Source organism: Heteronotia binoei, chromosome 6 (genome assembly GCF_032191835.1).
Source record: "Heteronotia binoei isolate CCM8104 ecotype False Entrance Well chromosome 6, APGP_CSIRO_Hbin_v1, whole genome shotgun sequence".
NCBI lineage: Eukaryota > Metazoa > Chordata > Lepidosauria > Squamata > Gekkonidae > Heteronotia > Heteronotia binoei.
In genome coordinates this window covers 85,184,305-85,203,381 of record NC_083228.1, presented here as the reverse complement: position 1 = coordinate 85,203,381, position 19,077 = coordinate 85,184,305, and positions in this window count along the sequence as shown.

The window sequence follows — 19,077 nt, the reverse complement described above, 5'->3', positions numbered from 1 at the left end:
TGTAAGGAAGATCCAGGGCAATGTTATGTGCATTATTGCCCCCAAAGTAAAGGAGGCATTCATTTTATATAATGGAAAATATTACATTTCTCAGTAGCCAAACAAGATACTCACAACAAATTAGGCTAAAACACAACTGAGAGTGCTGTGTCCTCATTAAGATAAGTCAGTATGAACAAAATCCACCTGGTGGGAGGAAAATGTCATGGCTTCTTTCCTTTGTTTCCCCCACACAGACCAGAAGCCATTAGTTAATTGCTGCATATGCAACCCAACATATTTATGTCACTATTCAACTTTTTTTAAAGCTACATTGTTTTTGTTTTGTCTTTTAAAAATAAAAGCAAAAAAGTTAATCCACAGTAAACCCTCTCCCCTTACTCCTGAAGAGAGTTGAAAAAGGGTTGATAGTATTTCCTGGCATTTACTGCTTAGAAACTAGAACCGTCTGACCTCCCACAGGATTAATGACTGCTTTTTTATTTATTTTTTCAGAGTTTAGCTTTTGATAGGTAGGAATGGAGCAAAATCCATGTGTTTTGCAATGAGTTGAATGTTTGTTTAAAACCCAGCACTGCTTACAGTGAAAATAAAACCTCCATGCAAATCAAAATCATTTGGCTCCATTTAATAAAAAATAAGGATAGCTAAAGAATGCTTATGTTCCCTTAGCTAAGATACTAAAGACTTTTTAAAGGGTAGAATCACATGAAGGGATTTCTGCCACTCTAGCTTGTAGACCTGTGAGAGTCTGTGGACTAGTTAGGAAGGCTTAATAGTTGGGGGGAGGGGCCTTTCCCCCCTACCTTTTGTGAACTTCAGCTGCTGCTCTTAGAAGACAGGGTTAACTCTAATCAAGGACTCCCATGCCTCCCCTCCAGCCTTGCCTCCCTGGCCCCAAGGTGAACATTTTTGAACCACAAGCAGGGCACTGAACAGAAGAGGAGCCCAACCCTCCCCTTACTCAGGGTTAGCAGAAAGCCGAGGGGAGAGGAATGTCCGCTGGGCACTCCATTCTACCCTAAGAGGACCTGGTATAATGGAGAATTGATCTGTGGGTATCTGTGCCACCCAGTTTCAAAAAGATTGGACCTGTGGGTCCAATCCATGAGCCCCAAAAGAAGGTGCCCCCATCCTCCATTTTTTCCAATGAAGGGAAGGCATTTAAAAGGCGTGCAGCCCTTTTAAATGTGATGGCCAGAACTCCCTTCAGAGTTCAATTGTCCATGTCACAACTAGTGTTTCCTCTAAGCTGAGTTAGCGTGTGCTAGCTCACAGATGTTTAGCCTCCAGCTCACACATTTTTGTCTTAATTCAGGAAGGATGACCCCAGAGCACAATAATTTATGCAGTAGCTCACAACTTTAATGCCAGTAGCTCACAACAACTTTAACACCAGTAGCTCACAAAGTAGAATTTTTGCTCACAAGACTCTGCAGCTTAGAGGGAACATTGGTCACAACCTTGCTCCTGGCTCTACCCCAAAGTCTCCAAGCTTTACTCCCAAAGTCCCCAGATATTTCCTGAGTTAGACCTGGTGGCAACCTTAAGGTAGAATCTTCTCTGTATGCTAGAGAAGGACACCAACATGAAAGCAGATTCCTGAAAATTCGCTTCTGGGATAAATGGAGGATTTATTCCAGGACAGAACAAAATCATAATTCTATGAATATTGTCTCTGCCACTGTGTACAAGATTTCACCGGTCAAGAGGAATCTAAGTAATGAAAGAAATCCTCTGCAGCACACAGAGCCAATGATGTTTGACCCATTGTATATCTTATTGATTTCCTTTTCCTAAGGGATTGCCAGTACTGAGAAGGTCCTTTCTGAACCTATTACAAATGAAGAGATGCTGCACAAGAGTTTTTGCAGGCATAATTTGTACAGAGCTGTGGTATAAGAAACAATGGCTAAAACTGGTGTGTATCAAGAATGCATTTCATTAAGGGCTCCCCCAGCCATCGGAGTGACTAAGGACTGATCTACACCACACTCTCCATGAGGAGGCAGCAACAAACATTTTGAGCTGGTGAATTATCTGTTTCAATGGTTGTAATGTCTAGACTGGAGTAGTTCTTCATCACTTGGAGAGTTTCCATGCTTTCTCACAGCTACTCTCAGCAGTACTGTGAAGGTGGTACAACAGATGGTCACAGCAATTTCCACATGAAGATATTAATATTTTGTAAAGTTTGGAATTGGTGAGAAAGTCTCTTCTATGTGATTGGAGTTTGGAGCTGCCATGTCCCTTGAGGTGATACTTAAAGTTGCAGTAGGCTTTTAGCTCAGAAGCATCAACTTCTATCATAAACACAAATCTATGATTTTGTGAAGATTCTTGTGAACACGCATGGTGACAGAAACTAATTAGATAAATACAATCAATTACCTGCTACGCAAGATCCACACTGAGTCCAGCCACAGAAGAGAATCCTGCAAACAGGACCTCAAAGTTATGGGCCCTTTAACTCCAAGCCATGGAACTTAATTGATTTACTGCAAGTTTTTTCTAGCTGAGAATGGTGCATAAATGTTATTCATTCTCTGTGCCATCCCAATGTGATGTTTAAGTACAGCTTTCTCCTCTTAGAGTCCAGAGTTGTTCCAGTCTTGTTGATGGAGAGAGGATCTTTAATTTCCATATGCAAAGCAAATGTGACTCCTGGCCTACCAGCCTGGCAGACATAAGATTCTGGTTCAGTTGCTTGTTTGTTTTTCCCAAGTGCTCTGTGGTTCTGAAGCAGGCAGTGGAATTAACTGGAGAGCTATGTCTTGTAATAATTTGTTTATGATCAATGGTGGACTTTGTCATGGTCTTCTCACTTCTGCAACTGTGTTTTATATGTAAAATATGTATATGTGTATATATATTCACTAAAAAGGTATCAGCTGTTGGGAAAGAAGGCCATCCTGCATCTGCTCAATTCTTCTAGCTGCAATAAATTTCTCAGCTAGCAGTGCTCATCTGAATCAAATATAGTTTATTTCATTTTAAAGAAGTAGGGTTTTTCTCCCATTTCAGGAAAATGAATGTTACAGCCAGATAAGAAACTATAGTCTGCTTTCAAGAAGGTTACAAGAAAACTGCATCTTGCATTACTAATCCTTTATCTTTCATGTTAACAAAAAGATTACTGACATATTTTTGAATCAAAGAAAAATAAAATAGCAAATGCATCTAAAGGACTGTGTAACTTTCATGCAACACACAAATCGGTTGTTAAACGTGGCTAAAAAGAGAGAAGGGAATGAAGGAAAATTCATAATACATTTTCCTTTGTAAAATGAGCAAACCAACTTTGTGCAAGAGCAGAAACTACTGGAGGGAGGGAGGAGGCATCTTTCATGTCATAAACTAAGGATGAATTTATTTCTAACATAGAAGGTTAGGCTGATTGTAATAGAGCTATTGTATAAATGCATGATAGGACCTGAAAGGAATGGATGGCTTCCCAAGAGCAAAGCAGTGTGCTTCATTCTGCCCAGTCACAATTCCCATAGTGACATCCAGAGTTCCCTAAGGAGGGACAGTTACTTAAGAATAACTGACTGCCACCCACTATCAGACCAGTTCTCTCCAATATATGGTGAATGGCTGGCTCCTGAGTTCCTCCACTAATTTTACTACAGATTGATATTCAGCATGTGGAAGAGTAAGACATCTTTCCCTTAGGTTCATGGGCTGCCTACTTTATCTGGTCCTTCCCTCCCACCCCAACTCTTAAAACTACCCTCTCTTCTGTAAAACAGGTGATCTCAGACAGCCAATTCATGCCACTGCCTATTGTATTTCATATATTTCACTAACTGAAAGTAAACTGTTGCTTGAGAAAGACATTATGCTCTTCCTGTACACTACCAGAAGACCTGCTTGTCATTCGTCTGCTTAGTGGTTGATCCTTGTGCTGCAGGAACTGGCCATTTCTAAGGTCACAAAAGATTACCTATACATGGATCTGAATCTAAACACTTAAGGATGGGTGGGCTTCTACTCAAATTGATACCCTGACCAGAACCTCAGTTCCTGGCTGGGATGGAAATGTATCCAGAATAGGCAGAAATCATTACTTTCAGGTGGATTCTGGCCCCTTCCCAAAAAACAAAGTGAGCAGACATATTCTGGAATGTCCCTAGAATACACTGTTCCCCTCTCATGCCTCAGGCCACCTGTGCAACACATCACAATATGCCAGAGCAGGGGTCAATTTGGTGGTGGAGCTCATTAGCATATGTCCCTACCAGCCAAAAGCAACCTGATGCAAGAAAGGAGAGCCCAGGTGAGAGAGGCCTGATTGGACTGGCTAGACATCCAGCCAGCCCAAGTAGGCCTTGCTCACCTGGGGCTCTCCTTGGCCATTCCCCGCCCAGTCAAAAGACCAGCAAGCCACCTGCCACCCAAAATCACATAAGAAGTGGAGAAAGGGTAGTGTGGGCTTTTCCAGGGGTTAACAAGGGCTGCTGGGGGCGTGACAAAGCTCCTGGTGGTTGCTGGCTGTCTGTTCTCCTAATCCAGGGATTGTTATTTATTTATTTACTTTAAATTTCTATTCCGCCCTCTCTGCAAGCGGACTCAGGGCAGCTAACAATATTCATATTTACAAGTTAAAACTAATAAAATATAGTTATAATTTAAAACCATTACGTGGTGCTGTACCACTGCAATATAAGCGAGTTCCTCTTTTCTGATGGTGATCACATAGTAGCTCTATAATGATGTGGGGTGGCAGTCCTCTCCCGGCTAGATATTAAAGGCCTGTTGGAACAGTTCAGTCTTGCAGGCCCTGCAGAAAGTAGAAAGATCCCGCAGGGCCCTTAAGGCCTGCGGGAGAGCACTCCACAGTTCTGGTGCTGTCATCGAGAAGGCCCTAGCCCTTGTCAAACGTAGCCGAGCCTCCTTTGGTCCAGGGATGCACAGTACATTTTTTGTCCCTGAACGCAGTGCTCTCTGGGGAACATGTGGAAAAAGGCAGTCCCGTATCAAATGTGGCTGACAGATCTAATAATAACAGCACCGCTGAGCTGCCCCGATCCAGGTGTTGCATGAGGTCATCTATGAGGGTAACTAGAACTGATTCTGTCCTGTGACCTGGTCGAAAGCCAGACTGGAATGGATCCAGTGCAGAAGTGTCATCCAGGAATCCCCGTAGCTGAGTTGCCACCGCCTGCTCTATAACCTTACCCAAGAAAGGAAGGTTTGATACCGGCCAATAGTTTGCCAATACAGCCAGATCTGCAGATGGTTTTTCCAAGAGGGGATGGACCACAGCCTCTTTAAGAGGTGTGGGAAAGATCCCTTCTACAAGGGAACTGGTGATAATACTCTGTAATGGCTCGCGTATAGCTTGGCTAGCTTTTATAAGCCAAGACAGGCACGGGTCCAACCCACAGGTCATAGGGTGTACAGCAAAAAGGATCCTGTCGACCTCCTCCAGGCTGAGTGGATTGAAGAAATCAAGAATTGGACCAGAAGACGTGCTCGGTGCCTCAAGTTCTTTCACTGTATCAATTATGGCAGGAAGGTCGTGTCGGAGAGATGAGACCTTATCTGCGAAAAAACTCACAAAAGCCTCACAGCCGATTTCCAGTTCGCTAACGTTTGGTTTACCTTGCGGTAAAGTTGTTAGTGACCGAATTATACTAAACAATTGTGCTGGGCGCGAGGTCACAGATGCAATCCACGACGCAAAGTAAATCTTCTTTGTGGCCCGGACTGCCACCTCATAGCTCCGCATAAATAATCTATAAGATGTTCTCATAGCTTCATCACGAGTGCGTCTCCATTGTCTCTCTAGTTGTCTCTATCATCGATCGCAGCTCTGGGGTATACCATGGAGTGGATCGTGAACAAGGATGAAGAGGACATCGAGCGATCTCATCAATGGCTGTAGAGAGCTGGCTATTCCAGATCTCCACCAGTTCATCTGAGTCACCAGAGGGCCAGGGATCCTGTAAAGCCATTTGAAGCCGCAAAGGGTCCCTCTGACTTCGCGGGCGAGCCAAAACTTGCTCACCGCCTAAATGGAGTAGGGGTGGAATATCCACACGGACCTTCTGGGCATAGTGGTCAGACCATGGCACTGCCTCAGCAGAAATCTGATTTGCTATGACTCCCACTGCAAAGATCAGGTTCAACGTGTACCCGGCCTGATGCGTGGGCATTGTTATATATTGGGAGAGTCCCAGTGCTGCCACGGAAGACACTAGGTCCATCGCCAGAGTGGAAGCCGCATCTTCGGCATGGACATTGAAGTCACCCAGAACTATAAGCCAAGGATGCTCCAATGCCCAGCCTGCTATAGCCTCCATCAGGGATGGTAAGGCACTGGCCGGTGTGTTAGGCGAACAGTACACCAGCCAGATTGCCAAACTCTCCCCAACATCCCACATCAGGCCAGCACACTCTATGCCCACGATCTTTGGTGGCAGAAGCACCCTGAAGGAGCAATCCTCCTGTATGAAGAAGGCCACCCCTCCCCACCGCCTGCTAGTCCGAGCCTGGTGAAGAACGGAGAACCCAGGGGGGGGGGGTTACTTGAAAGAGAGCAACTGGCTCCCCATCCCGCACCCAGGTCTCCATCATGCAAGCCAAGTCCATGTCCTGCCTAATTAGGAAATCCTGCAGGACTGAGGTTTTATTATTTACGGACCTGGCATTGCACAGGGAGCACTGGAATCCCCTGACCAGACATCTCTTGCTGATGGTCGTCACAGGGTCTCAGATCGCCAACAGTATGCACATCAACGTATCCTGCTCCTCCCACCCACTCACTCAGCCTAGCACTCTCAGCTAATATTTTCTATGACCTAACTTAAACTTATTCCTACTACTAATAAGTTTTATCCTAGCCAATTAATTTTAAAAAAACCCTCCCCCCCCCCCAATCTATCTAGTTAATTGGCAAAAAATTATATATCAATTCATTTATATATCAATTTATTTAGCAGATAAAATATCCAGTTAGGTCCAGATACAATCAATTTCTAAAAAACCTCAGGATGAGCAATAGTATATGGGTAGGGTCATCAATCGGAAGACACTGCAGTATACCACAGCAGCTGTACCTACTATTCAATGGACCAGGCAGGTGGGGAGGAGGAGGGGGAGAACCCTCAGAAAGGTTTGGGAGCTGTGCTCCTGTGAGCTCCTGCTGAATGCAAGGCCTGTGCCAGAGACTTCACAGCTAGCTAAGAGACTCTTAAAATAGTTTGGGGGATAGGGATGCCAGCCTCCAGATGGGGCCTGAAGATCTCCTGCCTTTACAACTGATTTTCAGCTGGCAGAGAGCAGCTCCCCTGGAGAAAATGGCTGATTTGGAGGGTGGCCTCTGTGGCACTGTACCATGTTGAGGCCCCTCCCCTCCTCAAACCCCATCCTCTCCTGGGTTCCACCCCCAAAGTCTCCAGGTATTTTCCAGCACAGACCTGGCAACCTTATTGGGGGATATTCTTGGACATCAATAAACTGAGCTACAAGACCAAGCATAGTGAAGCCTAGAACAATCAATGAGGCCGATGGCTGCCATATTCAAGATTCCCAATACTTGTTCTTTAAATTCACCTAAGTCAAGAGCATTAATTGCTGCATGGTTTGCCAGTCTGTGCCTGCTGTGCTCCTGAATCAGAAGGAACACCTTTATTTGACTGTTCATGCCAGGATTTGCTCATGGAAACAAGTGGAGAGGGTGGAGAGATCAGTGGTGATGGTATTCTGAATCTGCCATTTCCTCCAGGGGAACTGGTCTCCGTAGTCTGGAAATCAGTTGCAATTCTGGGAACACTCCAGACCCCATCTGGAAATAACTATTTCTGCAATATGCAAACTGTTTTGCAATCTTCAACCAACTTGGCAGTTTTGTGGAGAGATTCAGTCCATTCTCTGCCAACCCTTTATGCAGTTGTCTTGTGGCTATTTGGGAACCATCTCAGCACTATAGTTGTGCTTAGAATCCCTTAATATGGGTTAAGATTTGTACTGTTCATGGAATTCCTGCTCACGCAAAGATGAATATATTTCATAGCATCCAGGGAGCTCCCCTTAGATGCAACACACATCTGAGTAGTGTTCTTGGTTGCTTAAAAGGCCAAAACAAGCTTTAATGTCTTCAGTCACAACACCAGTAGCCCAGTTTCCATGTTCTTCAATAGGTATCAGGCTTTGGGAGTCTCAAGGCAGGATCCTTGGTTTCAATAGCTAGTATGAGAGGTTTAGAAGTGTCAATAACAGGAGAAACAGAAAGCACAGCTATATTGAAAGCACAATTACAGATGATTCCTATGAGAAGAAAAAATGGGAGAAGCCTAAAGAAACCAAGGTGGCTCCATAAACAGCTCTCTAAAGACTTGAGAAATAAAAAAGACTCATTGAGGAAATGGGAGGGCCTTATAACCAAGGATGAATATAAAAAATTAACCAGTGCTTGTAGAGAAAGAGTTAGGAAAGCTAAAGCTCAGTATGAGCTTAGGCTAGCAAAAGTCATGTCAGACTAACCTTATCTCTTTTTTTGAGAGTTACTACCTTGCTGGATCAGGAAAATGCTGTAGACATAGTTTATCTTGATTTCAGTATGGCTTTTGATAAGGTTCCGCATACTGTCCTTGTTGACAAGTTGGTAAAATTTATTTATTTATTTTATTGGATTTATATCCTGCCCTCCCCGGCGAAGCAGGCTCAGGGCAGCTCACAACAATAAAATGTGGTTTGGATCCTGTTACTGTTATGTGCACCTGTAACTAGTTGACAGATAGCACCCAAAGAGTGCTTATGAATGGTTCCTCATCCTTTTGGAGAGGAGTGACAAGAGGAGTACCTCAAGGATCTGTCCTGGGACCTGTTTCGTTCAACATCTTTATAAATGATTTGGATGAAGGAACAGAGGGAATGCTTATTAAATTTGCAGATGATATTAAGTTGGGAGGGGTTGCAAATACTGTAGAAGACAGACAAAGGATACAGGATGATCTTGACAGGCTAGAAAACTAAAGCCTAAAACCAATAAAATTAATTTTAACAGGGATAAATGTAAAGTTCTGCATTTTTGTAGGAAAAATCAAATGCAAAGTCGTAAAATAGGGCAGACTTGTCTTGGCAGTACTACGTGCAAAAAGGATCTAGGTGTCTTACTGAACCATTTGCTGAACATGAGTCAACAATGTGATGTGGTGGCTAAAAAGGCAAATGTGATTTTGGACTGTATCAACAGAAGTATAGTGTCCAGATCGCATGAAGTGATGGTATTGCTTTACTATGTTCTGGTAAGACTTCACATGGAGTATTGTGTTCACTTTGGGGCACCACATTTTAAGAAAGATATAGACAAGTTGGAACGTGTCCAGAGGAGGACAACAAAGATAGTGAGGAGTCTGGAGACCAAGTCCCATGAAGAAAGGTTGAAAGAACTGGGTATGTTTAACCTGGAGAGGAGGCAACTGAGAGGTGATATGACCACCATCTTCAGGTACTTGAAGGTCTATCACATAGAGGATGGTGCAGAATTGTTTTCTGTTGCCCCAGAAAGTAGGACCAGAACCAGTGGGTTGAAACTCAGAAGAGTTTCCAGCTCAACATTAGGAAGAACTTCCTGACAGAATGGTTCCTCAGTGGAAGAGGCTTCCTTGGGAGGTGGTGGGCTCTCCTTCCTTGGAGGTTTTTATACAGAGGCCATCTGATAGCAATGAGGATTCTGTGAACTTAGTGGGAAGTGTTTGTGAATTTCCTGCATTGTGACCCCGGGAATCCTTTCCGACTCTATGATTCTCACATTCCTTATTGTTCATGCTTTTGAGTGCTTGCTAATAACCAGTCTCCTTCCTTCCCATCAACATTGCTTCCATATCCTTGTATGTCACATCCAATAGTCCGTCCCTGTCACTGTGTTTCTTTATGAAACCTACATATGAAAATGTGACCACAGGATTTTAGAAAGGCATTGCTGCTGACAGCCTTGTGCATAACACAGGTATGGCAGTCCCTGCACATAAAGAAACATGATGTCTTGGGGTACCAATAGCTCCTGGGATTAACAGGCCTAGGCAACATCCCTGGAGCAGCAAGTTAGTGGAGGTGGGGCTAGTGCTACAGGTAACTGAGGAACACTCTCTTAATCCTAAGAGATTCCTCTGTCTCCAAATCTCTCAGTCTATCACTATTTTTACTTTAATGCTTGCTAGAACTGTGGAATGATTCTTTCATATGCTACATGCAAATGAAAACACAGCAAGAAACATTTCAGAAGCCCTTTCTAGAATCGATGTGAATCCAAAGTTTTCACCTTTTCTATGATTTTTCTTTATAATCACCTTTTGTAGATAGGAGACATCCCCCCCCCCATAAACACACACTATTTCTAGAGTTACCAACTCTAGGTTAGGAAATACTTGGGGATTTTGGGAATGGAGCCTGAGGAGGGGGTGTTCAGGAGGGGAGGAACTTTAATGAAATATAATGTCATAGGGCGTTTTCGCACTCACCTTAATCAGCAGCGACCCCCTCTTCACCGCGCAGGATCTGCGCGGATTTCGCACTAATTGCCGTGGAGCACCCGGAAGAGCCGGAAAGTCCCAGCGCTTTTGCGGCGCAAACGGAAACCGCCAAAAACCAGTTTCCGTTTGCGCTGCAAAAGCGCCGGGACTTTCCGGCTTTTCCGGATGCTCCGCGGCAATTAGTGCGAAATCCGCACAGATCCTGCGCGGTGAAGAGGGGCGTCGCTGCTGATTAAGGTGAGTGCGAAAACGCCCATAGAGTCCATCTTGCAAAGCAGTCATTTTCTCCAGGTGAACTGATCTCTGTCGCCTGGAGATCAGTTGTAATACTAGGAGATCTCCAGCCACCACATGGAGGTTGGCAACCTTAACTAGTGCATATCCTGGATGAACATGTGAACCTCCTGAATACACTCATTATTGGGAGGATTAAACTTTCAAGGGCATAAATAAGTTCCATGTAGATAGCAAAAGTCAGCCCAAACAGTTTTGAGCACTTCCCTGCCTAAGCTGACCATTTATGGAAGATTCCTCTTTCACACTCACCCTGCAAACTATAGACCACAACACTCACAGCTCCCTTTTCCCACAGGAAGTTATCCTGCATAAATAGTAAGTGGCTCTTTGGGAAATCCATAACTGAATTCCCTGGCCATTCAGTTCCTAAACCTCTTTGATCAGAATTAGTTAATTACATTGGGACCAATGTTCTGATATACATTTTGCTATGTCCCCCAGATATGTGGCTACACATTCCATCCATATTGTATTCTTTGAAATTCATTTATGAGCCTTTGAAGCTCTTTCCCCTTAACAATGTATTGTTCATTAATATGTTGCCTGTAACATTTCACCATTAGGAAATAGCTGTCCGTGACTCACTTTGGGTGGAATAAGTAATAATCCAAAGGTAATTGATAATGCTATAGAGTAATGGGGAAACGTATTGCCCTGTTCTTCATTCCAGTCCATTTCTCCTGTTACCTTAAGAACATCATAAATGAATCTTTTCTTTCTGCTCATATGTGAATGCTTGATATACCCAGGATATGCTTACATAGTCTCCACATACAAATAAAGTTTGATCTTCCCATGCATTTTCTCCATCTATTTGCTTTCGTCAGAACAGCCTTCAAATTATTGTCATCACTCTGATATTCAGAAGCTATTAAGAAGGAAGATAACTTTATAAGGAGACAAATCTTAACGAACCTGATATTATTACATTTAAAAACATGTCATAAATCAGAGTGCTGCACATGGAAGGACTGATTAACCAACTGATCTTGCACATCAATATATCTCATTCTCAAGGTGGCCTTTCTGTAGATAGTTAAATCCAGAGACTGGAGCACATGAGCAGACAAAATAGATCGTTCTACAACCCTCCCCCACCCTGCCCCACCAATAAAAAAAAAGTTTCCAGAAAAATCTGAAATATAAAAAAATACATTGGAGGATATTCTCAGTGGCTGTTGAGAGGGTTGCTAGGCAAACAAAACAATATTGCCAGCCTTCATATCTTGGTTTCTGTCAGTAAAAGGCATGGAGAGGGCCCTTTCCAAGACTATTTTTGCCTTTGAGGTAGAACTCATTGGGACCAAGCCCCAGCAACCACTGGGCTATTTGTTGCCACCCTACTTGCATGATTCACCTAGGTCTGACTGTACACTATTGTTCAACAGCAGCCACCCCACAAAGGCCAGTATGATGAAGCAGTTAATTTCACACTAGGATCTAGAAGATCCAGGTTCAAATACCCTCTCTGTCATAGAAACTTGCTGGATGACTTTGAGCCAATCACACCCTTGCAAGCTAATCTACCTCTCAGGGTTGTTGTGAGGCAAAAATGAAGTGGAAAATGATGCTTTTAGGGTTGCCAGCCTCCAGGCAGATCCTAGAGATCTCCAGTTAGGGTTCTCAGCCCCCAGGTCCCAGCAGGGGTTTCCTGCTTTTGAGGGCTTTGACCCGGAAGGGACTTCATCATGTTGTCAATGCTAGGGGGTGATGCTGTAATTCTTGGGCAAACTCTATGGTTTTGAAGTCAAAAAACAAACAAACCATAGAATTTGCCCAAAAACTACAGCATCACCCCCTGGCATTGGCAATGTGATGACATTACTTCTGGGTGACATCATCACACCACATGCACTTCACTCATGTGCCAAAAGATCCCAGAGAGGACCTAGGAGCCTCCTGATTGCTGTCAGGTAGGACCTGACATCCCTATCTCCAGTCTATAGAGATCTCCAGGATAAAATGCCAGTTTGTTGTAGTGGTTAAGTGTGTGGACTCTTATCTGTGAGAACCAGGTTTGATTCCCCACTCTTCCACTTGCACCTGCTGGAATGGCCTTGGGTTAGCCATAGCTCTGGCAGAGGTTGTCCTTGAAAGGGTAGCTTCTGTGAGAGCCCTCTCAGCCCCACCCACCTCACAGGGTGTCTGTGGTGGCGGGGAGAAGATAAAGGAGATTGTAAACCACTCTGAGTCTCTGATTCAGAGAGAAGGGTGGGGTATAAATCTGCAATTCTTCTTCATCAAAACTCTTCTTCTGACTGCATGTTACAAAATTTAAAAAGATATAAGAGCAGAAGGCAAATTGTATATTTAAACAAATTAACTTTATGTGGAAACTCTTTTATAGGAATAAAACTTATAAAAATACGAGGACAATATAGAATAGACTTCCCTTGCACAGTTTAAATGTAAGAAGAACTGAAAACTGTTAACACACTGATTTTAACAACCCCATGAACATCACTTATTCAAAGAACGTAACTCCTATTCAAGGAGATAACTGGGGCAATTCATCATATACACTACTTCTAGTTAGAGATTATAATTCCCCTACCATCATGTGATAGAGAACATATAAGTAAGAGCAAAATACATTTAGCTAAATAAATAAAGCTGTATAACTTTAGCTTTGGTTTTTATTAGACCTGCATGGCCAATCAGGTGAATTCATAACTTTTTTAAAATGGAGGTTCTTATATATATTTATGGTTTTATCACTCTCGCCTCTGGTTTAGAAATCCATAAAAGTCTCTCACCTAATACTGAAGGAAAATCACATGAAAAACATTAATAACAACCTTGAAACTGTTTGCTTGCTTAATATTCTATTGGAAATCACATCCATTCATTGTTACTAATTATGTGAAACAATGAATCTTTAGAAATGGAATGTTTTATGTCCCACATTTTTGTGGATTGTACACTACCATTCTAAAAGCCCCATTCAGTGCTAATGCCAGCAAACTCTCCCTCAAAACTAGCAATAGCCAAGGTTATATACATATTGTTGCCAATCATAGTTGACAAACTGGTGGAAGAATTTGGAAGATGTGGACAATTTCTTAGGCATTGCGCTGACATTAAGTCATTTCAGAGGTTTAACTATAGAGTTTGGGGCAGTGTTCCCTCTAAGATGAGTTAGTGTGAGCTAGCTCACAGTTTTTTAGCCTCCAGTTCACACATTTTTGTCTTAGCTCAGGGGAAAATGGCCCCAGAACAAACTAATTTAAACAGTAACTCACAACTTTAATACCAGTAATTCATGAAATAGAATTTTTGCTCACAAGACTCCACAGCTTAGCAGGAGCATTGGTTTTGGGTGAATCCTAGAAACCACTTCTGGGTTTGTGGCAAAAATATTGTCAACAGTGCCAACAGTTAATCCAGTGGGTCAGCAGTGCAGAATGTGGGGCCCAATTTGGAGGTACTTGTTTTCTTTGGAATAGAATCCTCCTGCCATCTGCTCTAAATAGGGTTGCCAGCTCCAGGTGCTGCCTGATGTTCCCAGAATTATAACTGATGCCCAGACTGCAGATATCAGTTCCTCTGAAGAAAATAGCAACTTTGGAGAGTAGACTCTATGGCATTATATCCTCCTGAGGTACCTCCCATTCCCAGATTCTGCTGTCCCCAAGATCCACCCTCAGATCTCCATGAAATTCCCAGCAAGGAGTTGGCAACCTTAAGCCCAGATGAGAAAGGATTTGATAATGGGTCCATCAAGAATTCTTGTGCTGACACTCAGTTCAGTCTTGACATATTTTCCTTCCCAGTCCTCTGCACTGCCTGGACTTGGTGGGTTGCTATTTACACGGCCATGGCCATAGCTGTTTTTTCCCCCAACAGGTGGCATTATATCACCTATGACACAGCATCTAGTTTAAGGCATCTCTAAATTCACTGAATTCTTCCAAATGACACAGTTTTCTCCTAAATTCAGAAATTGATGGGTTTTCCAAATGTGGACAATGATTTGGGAGAAGTTTGATGCATTTTTCTGAGATAGACTGTAAGTGTAAATGGTAATTGATGACCCCTATAAGTAAAAAAAAAAAAGAAAAAAAGGTAAAGGTAGTCCCCTGTGCAAGCATCAGTTGTTTCCAACTCTGAGGTGACGTTGCTTTCACAACGTTTTCATGGCAGACTTTTTACGGGGTGGTTTGCCATTGCCTTCCCCAGTCATCTATACTTTCCCACCCCCCACCCCAACAGCAAGCTGGGTACTCATTTTACCAACTCAGAAGGATGGAAGGCTGAGTCAATCTGAGCCAGCTACCTGAAACCAGCTTCTGCCAGGATTGAACTCAGATCGTGAGCAGAGAGTTTAGACAGCAGTACTGTAGTACTGCAGCTTTACCACTCTGCGCCACAGGGCTCTTCGACCCTGTAAGTACCAGATGGGAAAAGCTACCAGGTCTGGTAAATAGAGTTAAATGTTACTTAATTAGGGTAAATGGGTGCAGAGAAGTAAGCCTGGAGGTTGATGAGATTAGTCCAAGGTGAGTCAAAAGATTCTTGGGAGACCTATTGTCCTAAATTATGTGTGTCTCTAGGGTGGGAAGGAGGTTGTTTGCTATCCAGCCACTCTTACTGACACTTCTAAACTACATGTCCAGGCTTGTCTCTGGCTGGCATCCATTTTGTGTCATGCTGGGCCAGACAGTGTATTGCACAGCACTTATGATATTTGAGATGATCTGTTAGGAAGGATGTTTATGTTTTTCTAGCCATAAACTACCCCTCAGTGAAAGGAGGGGTCTAACTGCTAACACCACCAACATCCATAACAGGACCAGAGCTTTCTTGACCCTGGCCCCAACCTGGTAGAACTCTCTGTCAAAGACCACCAGGGCTCTATGGGACATTATGCATTTCTTTGCGGCCTGTAAGACAGAGATGTTCCACCAGGCTTTTGCTTGAGGACAACAATGGTTTCTTTTCACTAGCTGGCACCCTTCCACTATTGCTCTTTTGTATATTCTGCTTGAGTTCCCTCTCTCTGCCTAGAGGCCAGAGAGATTATTTATTTATTTATTTATTTTGCCCACAAAAACAGTAGGAAATAATGGATCTCTTTTGGTTTGCATCCTCAAACTTGCTTGCTTAAACTTGAGCTCTTTCTTTCCACATTTTCAGACCACTCATTTACTCCATCAGATTCTGGTATTGTAATATACATTGCCTCGGTCATTGTAACTTTGTCCCCAATTCCTGCCTGGGAACTAAGATCACAAGGAGAGACCCTTTTGATTGTTTTATGAACCAAAGAAACCTGTCTGGAGAGCCAGTTTGGTGTAGTGATTAAGTGCACAGACTCTTATTCTGGGAGAAAGGGTTTGATTCCCCACTCTTCCACTTGCACCTGCTGGAATGGCGTTGGGTCAGCCATAGCTCTGGCAGAGGTTGTCCTTGAAAGAGCAGCTGCTGTGAGAGCCCTCTCAGCCCCACCCATCTCACAAGGTGTCTGTTGTGGGGAAGGAAGATAAAGGAGATTGTGAGCTGCTCTGAGATTCGGAGTGGAGGGCGGGATATAAATCCAATATCTTCATCTTCTTCTTCTACAGGAGAGGGCCTTTTCAGCAGCAGCCCTACAATCATGAAACAATCTCCCATGGGAGGTATGCCTAGTTCTCTCACTCTTGACTGTTAGGAGGCAACTGAATATGGTTTTAGTCACAATGGCATTTGATTAGTTTTTTGGTTGCCAAACCTCCAGATGGTGGCTGGAGATCCAGGATTACAAATGATCTTCAGGCAAGAGAGATCAGTTCACCTGGAGAAAATTGCCACCTCCCCTACCCAAACCTTGCCCTTTTCAGGCTCCACCTCCAAAATCTCCAGGTATTTCTCAACCTGGAGCTGGCAATGCTTTTAGAACAGGTAGTCAGATTAGCATTTTTTTTCTAACACTGCTTTGCATTCCCAAAAGTCCTGCCATGTCATCTGTCAACATGGTTCTTCCAAATTTGTTTTAAATATATTTAAACAACAGATATATTAAAAGCAAACTCTAAATACCAGTCCAGTTTGGGGATACTCTTCTGTTCAATAAGTATGTTTTTGTTTGTTTGTTCATCTCAAAGTGAGACAAAAAGTAGCAGTGCCATCATGTGGAATTTTGTGGAATGAAATTTACAGAGCAGATTTCCCAAAGCATAATTGAAATGAATCACTTTCAACTGCATAATGTCATTTACAATAACCCTATTTAGGCTATATTTCCACGCAGAACGAGTCTATGAAGAGGAAGGGGATCACGATCATACTCACAGCCCCACCCACAACTGGTTGATTTTATCTTCTGAATAAATCATAAATGCAACCTGTATCTGGAAAAGTCTTTTTTAAAAAATAATAATAACCAGGCACCAAGGTCAACCTTAAAGTGAAGACTTTAACTAAATTGAGCTCTTTGCTACATTAGATTATAAAGCGAATGTGTGCTGCCCCGCTTGCCACTTGATATGTCTTTTTTTCCCTTTGCAAACCTACCTGCAATTGTTTATTCATCTTGTATCTTTCTCTCGGCTTGACTTCGCGAACGAAGATTTAAGAAGGGTGCAGTAGTCCACGTCTGCTGCAGGCTCGCTGGTGGCTGACAAGACCAATGCGGGACAGGCGGATCCGGCCACAGTGGCTGCAGGGAAAAGTCTGATTTGGGGTTGGTGCTGTAGCAGTGTGATTCTTCCTCAATCTCCTTTTGTCCTCAAGACCAGCTATGCGTGCATTCTCAAAGGAAGAGACAGCCTGGTGGATGGTGTGCCTCCATGCTTTGCGATCTGAGGCTAGGTCAGACCACTGGTGATGGTTGATGCGACAGGTGCCAAGGGATTTCTTCAAGGAGTCCTTGTACCACTTCTTTGGTGCCCCTCTATTTCGATGGCTGGTGGAAAGTTCGCCATACAGAGCAATCTTGGGAAGGCGGTGGTTTTCCATCCTGGAAATATGCCCTGCCCAGCGCAGCTGCATCTTCAACAGCAGTGCCTCGATGCTTGTAACCTCCGCCTGCTTGAGGACTTCAGTGTTGGTCACAAAGTCACTCCAGTGGATGTTGAAGATGGTGCGAAGGCAGCGCTGATGAAAGCGCTCAAGGAGTCGCAGATGATGACGGTATAAAACCCACGATTCGGAGCCGTAGATGAGGGTTGTCATCACAACCGCTTTGTAAACATTGATCTTTGTGCCTTTTTTCAGATGCTTGTTGCTCCACACTCTTTTGTGCAGTCGGCCAAATGCACGGTTTGCCTTTGCCAGCCTGTTGTCAATCTCCTTGTCGATCTTGGCATCTGAGGAGATGATGCACCCCAGGTAGCTGAACTGCTGGACTTTCTTCAGAACTGATTCACCCACAGTGGTGTATCTTACTTTTCTGAAAAAGAGCTCTGTGAACTTTGAAACTTTATACAATAAAGGAGTAAGCTTTTCAGATTTCTCCTTTCTTGGTGCACATATAGTGGTGCTCACAAATATTCCCTGTTAAGAGAATGCTTATCAAATCAAGTCAAGACCATTGGGATTGTGAGCATTATTTATGGCTTACATCATTTTAATTGGGTGATGTGGGTAACTGGCAATAAAACATGCCCCCGTGTGTTCAGTATCTCATGGTGGATCTGGGATTTAAGCAGGACTTTGATGCCCTCCACTGGAGATTTAAAATAGAGGTTGACTATTTTATTCTTACCAATTTGCTCCGCTCAAGGCTTCTGCTTCCCCCAATGCAAGCAATCGATTTCCCGCCAGTTGCTCTGCAGGTACATTTTGATGCATGGATCCCTCCAGTTCCTCTCACAGTTTCTTAATCCTTACAAGACAGCATCACAAAGCCACAAGGGGAACTGGAGGGAGCCCCACATCAAAATGTACCCATGGAGCAACTGGTGGATAACTGATCACTTGTGCTGGGGAAAACGGAAGCTTGGGGGCAGAGCAATGCTAGCGACAAATCGGCTGCTGTTTGGGTGATACAAGCTGAGATTTTTGTGATGGGTTTGTGTGCACAGAGTTCCAGGGGGCCCATTCTGTATTCAGTGCTGACATCTAGGACCAGGAGAGAAGGAACACACATTTGCATACATTGCCACCAGTAATGTGGACCTGGCATCCATCTGAAGGCTGCTTCACATCTCACAACAGCTTCCATGGCGCTATTGCTCCATATAGCGAGCCATTCAGGTATACCAGCTCAACAGGTGGCTGGGCTGCCACTGGGTAGTTTCTCTCCATCAGGCTGCCAAACTGCTTGCAACATCACAGAGGTAAATTGCATTGCAGGAGTCATGCCCAAAGAGAAGGTGGT